The sequence below is a fragment of the Meriones unguiculatus genome, chromosome 16 (genome assembly GCF_030254825.1).
Source record: "Meriones unguiculatus strain TT.TT164.6M chromosome 16, Bangor_MerUng_6.1, whole genome shotgun sequence".
In the NCBI taxonomy this organism is placed as follows: Eukaryota; Metazoa; Chordata; class Mammalia; order Rodentia; family Muridae; genus Meriones; species Meriones unguiculatus.
Genome location: NC_083363.1, coordinates 43,466,557 through 43,471,509, shown reverse-complemented (window position 1 = coordinate 43,471,509; position 4,953 = coordinate 43,466,557). Strand labels below are relative to the sequence as shown.

The following is a 4,953-nucleotide window of genomic DNA, read 5'->3' as shown; positions in this document are numbered from 1 at the left end:
TGAAGAAGGGGGAGGGAGGGTGGGACCGGGAGGGGAGGAGGGAGGAGCTTATGGAGGGATACAAAGTGAATAAAGTGTAATTAATAAAAAAAAAGAGTGAGATGAAGCTGGGTATGGTGGTGCACGGCTATAATCCCAGCACTCAGGGAGACAGAGGGAGGCAGATCTCTGCGAGTTCGAGGTCGGCCTGGTCTACAAAGCAAGTTCAAGACAGCAAAGGCTATACCGAGAAATCCTGTCTTTAAAAAAAGAAAAATCAAAAGCCAAGAGTGAGATGGTAGGTGTGGTAATCATTTCATAGTACATATCACCTTGTACATAGCATCTTGTTTTATACATTAAATATGTATGTATGTATAATGTTGCCAGACACTGTTCAGTGAGACTAAATTTTTTAAAAGTGATAATTAGGACAAAACATTGAAAAAACTTAATGTGGCAACAAAAGAGGGAGTTGGAAGAATACAGAGAGACTCTTCAGTTTGGAAATTAAGATGCACAGTATGTTCTCAATAAGAACTAGGAATATGATACAGGAAGAAGCATAGGGGATGTGACAAATGCATTTATTTTGAATTTGGAGATCTCAGTGAAGAGATAATATCAGTAACCCCATGGTTTCTATGATGAATCAAACCAGCTCACTAAGACTGCCAATGAAAACACACCAACACCTGAGGAGCTGTAGGGGAGACAGGGATATGCATGTGTCTAGCCTTTTGCACAGCATTTTACTCTTACCAGGTCTTGTTACCCATAAAATCCTTGTTTCAGAGATTTAGAGTCATGCCTAGAGACAAAGGACCAGACCAAGGAAAATAAGCCATCTCATCACTCAATTCTAGGGTGAAAGGAGATTTGAGGAAATAATGAGGTACATGTAAATGGAATCCAAGTCTTCAAAGACATATGTATATTTCTGATTCTTCTACAATTTAGCACCCCAAGGTTGTTTTTCATTTTTATTTTCCTAATGAAGCTGTCCTTTACTTTTTAAAAAAGCAATAAGCACTTGGCAATGTTGTCTTAGTGCTCAAAGTAGAGATCTGAGGTAAAGATATCAACATGCAACTACTCATCATCAGAATGTAGGTGAAAACATTAGACTAAATGAGCTCAGGTGAGGACAAATGTAAAGTGGGACGAGAACACCAGAAATAGAATGTACCTATCCCATATCAAAGGAGGAGGAACTCCTAAGGAACTCCAGGAATTACAATGATATGACAGAAGGAATACCTCATGGAAGGAGGTAAAGATTACCCAGTTACACAGACCCGTTCCCTGTCTCCATGTAGCAGAATGGTTCAGAATCCATCAGCCTTTGTGATATGGAGAAGTCAGAAGATCAACAAGAAGGGATTATAGAGGCTATAGGTGGTAAGGAAGCAAGTACAGTATGCTTCGGAGGAAAAAAATGACAAAGCTTCAAGATAAAAACAAGGAAAGAGATGCAAGGTTTCTAAGAGTCTGACAGTTTAGAGACCATATTTTTCTTCTTAAGATAGGTGAAATCATGTTTGCATAAGTAATAGAAAGGGCTCAAAAATCAGGAAAATATTTGGTTTTGGTTGAGAAAGGGTAAGGGAGATAGAAAGATTAAAAGGATCTGTAATATAAAGCAAAATTGACCCTGAATATAAGTACAAACCTGTGTTTTTGTAAAAGAAGATGGATAGATGATGTTTTAATATTAGTTTAGATCTCAAAGAATATATGAAATCCTGTGTGAGAACCACGACTGTCTCTATGAAGCCAAGGTAAGGTAATTAAATCCAGAAAAAAAATGTGAAGATGCAAAAAAGCTATTCTTAGGAATTATGTCAGAATCAGAATCTCAGAGTAGAACTAGAGCATTTTATTGCAAAAAGAGAAAACTGCAGGACTGCATAAGGAAACTCACAGTCATGATTTTTACCTTAACTTATTCTGTGATGGAGAACTGTATGGTTTTCTGGAAATATGGTGGGAAGCAAAGTTCACAAGAAGAATATATTGAGTACAGAACTCTTCCTACATTATGTCACTTACTGTGATGAAATTCAAAAGGACTGGGGAATTTCCTTCATATATCTGAAGGGATCTACCGATTCTTCTATAGTTTTGAATAAGGAATGTCCCTCACTCTGGATTTCACTAGTCTGTTAGATATTAAAGATTATAGTCAAGGTATCTCATTTAGAGAACACATTTCTTAGGAGTAGCTGCTGGAGAAATGACCAAGTACAAACCACAGATAGAGATTCTATGGTTAAATAAAAAGTACATAAATTTTAGTCTCGAATGTATCTGGGTGCACCTCAAGTATGACAATAAGTCTATAGGGAATTATAAAATCAATCTCACCTTCCTGGTAGGAATTCCTTCATCTATAGCACAGAACTCGGTAAAAAAGGTTAACCTTATTCAGTTTGCATAGATGATGGGAAACTGAAGAGAGGGGGGCGGGGAGAGAGTCAACAAACAGCTCACATTAGTTGGGACTGTTTTATGTTTTGTCAGAGAGAATGGCTTAAAGAGCCAAGAGACACATCCAATGTGTGAGGTTACTACCTAGAAAAAGAAGAGATACAAGTTAGAGATAGAAATCACTCAAGCCACATTTTATCCTAGGGCCAAACCAGTTTGCTGTCTCTGGTCGAAGATAAAAGAAAAACACTTAGTGCAATCCTGATTGAATTTCAGTGAATTGCAACTATGGGTGTGACAACCAAAAAGACTCATTTTGCTAAACTATATGATGCACAGCAACACTGGTTCACCAGGATAATGCTTATTTTTTCAGTGGTATAACCAACTTCATTCAGAAGTCTCCATTGTCTTTTCTTTGCTTTGATAACTTTTAAAACAAGCAAAATAAAAACTACTAATTTTGTGCCCAGTGATGGTGGCACAACCCTTTAATTACAGCACTTTGGAGACAGAGGCAGGTAGATCTCTGAATTTAAGTCCAACTTAATCTACAGAGTGAGTTCCAGTACAGCCAGGACTGCAGAGGGAAACCCTTTCTCAAAAACTAAACAAACAAAACACTACTCCTTCCATGTTATTTCCCTGTTGGACAATATACTTTAATCATTGCTAATTTTGAGAAAACAGCATACCTTCCACATTCACAAAATGCTTTTTCCTTCTAAGTGTCCTTGAAAAGCCCTGAAATCTACAACTCACTAAGAAATGTTTCCATGAAAGAAAGCTGCTATTTTTTTTTCCTTCCTAAGGGAACCAAAGCATAGCCTTAAGACCACCCTCCCAAGTGTAAGATGAAAAACATCAGGAACTGCGGAGCATTGAACTAATCTCCATGGTGGAGCAGTGAGAAGCTTTTTAGCACAGGTGTTTAATTATGATGCATTAGGGAAATGGGTGACGCTCAATGGCCCTCAAACACACACCTCCACCTGTGCGGTGGCCGTTCCATTGGTTTGTGCAGTGATCATATTGAGAAAAGTGATTCTGCTCCAGCCCTGCTCAAGGGCCATTCTTGTCTTGGTGTAACCAAGTTCAGCGCCAGGAAACCACAGGTTTTCTCCACATGAGCAGGTCCATTTTGCAAGTTTGTAATCTACATCTGGGTTGTCTCCCCTGGAATTAGACACTTCTGAAAGCAAGCGAAAAATCAGAATAATTCAAGAAGTCCTGCAGGGAAATTCTCTCCAGGTGCTTTCCACAGCTGAATTTGTGAAAAGCAGGGGGAATAAAAATACTGATCAAATGACCAGGAAAGATCATGGTAATTCATCCTGAAATAATAGTCTGTTCTCTACTGCTGGCTTGGTACTTAGGACTGCTATTTATTGAGCTGAAACTAGCCCAAGAACTTTTAAAGTATTATCTCAAATTAAATCTCATTGGAAAGATACTATTGCAATTACTAGCATTGATACAAGAGATGAGCAAGTTTATCAAGAAATTTTACATTGTCTCATACCAAAGTCAATGTTTATCTTTTCCTTGGGCTATATGACTTTCTCAGATGCTGTGAATAAAACTCTAGAGCCAAGACAGAGGGTAAGTGAACAGTAAAGTGGGCAATATTTGTTTTATGAATTCAACCCACCCATTCTACCTCAGCATATGAGAAAGGTTTGCATTTATATTATCACCTGTGCATGTGCATGCATGCTTACTGGTGTGCAGGCATAGGCCAGAGAACTTTGGGGAAACTGGTTCTCTTTACATACCATATAGACCTCAGGGATGGAATTCGGGAGCTAGTTCAATAGAGAGGATACAGAAGATAAAGGATATGGGATAACCAACAAATTCCAAGGAATATTTGTGGACATAATGTTTCAGAAGTGAGGAACTGGTAAGCCCAATGTAGAGATCCAGCACTGTTCACTCAAATCAGCCCAGCACTGTGTCTGGCCTTAGAATGGCTTCCCAGATAGCAAACACACAGGGGCAATGCTGGGAGGCCCCGCCCTCTAGGCAAAGGCTACTACTACCACCCCATGGTAGCTGTCAATTTCCTCCTTTGAGGGGCAGAATTTTGATTCTGGAAGTTCTGAAAATAATAAAACATAACATGACGTTGGGGAGTTAGCCTTTCCCAACTGCAATGACATTTAATTTCTTTGTAATTACCTCTTTGAGTCACACTCCTCAATGTCAAGATTTTCAAAGTATGTAAACTCAAAAATATTTATTGCCCACCCTGGAAATATATTAGTTCGATGGAGATTCACCAGAATATGCCATTCCAGATAATTACTCAGAATGCCCGATGTTGAATTCATGACAAGATACCTAAAAACACCTAGGTTTTATTGTTCTATTAAGCAAACTCAGGTCATCACATATACAAGGTAAACACTCTATCATCAGCCTGCAATCCCAGCCCCATTAAAAGAAAAAAATGTTCACCCAACTTAACTCCACCATAGACATTTATAAATAATATCTATACAGCCAAGCTTGACCAAAATGAATATTTAATTACACATTAAT

General features: G+C 38.4%; 1 non-coding gene across 1 annotated transcript; it reads left to right on the top strand.

The window, feature by feature from the left end:
• The first annotated feature begins 618 nt into the window (after positions 1–618).
• On the top strand, positions 619–683 carry LOC132648445 (small nucleolar RNA SNORD29). The gene has a single exon (XR_009586845.1). It is a non-coding gene; the product is annotated as a small nucleolar RNA SNORD29 (small nucleolar RNA).
• The last annotated feature ends 4,270 nt before the right edge of the window (positions 684–4,953 follow it).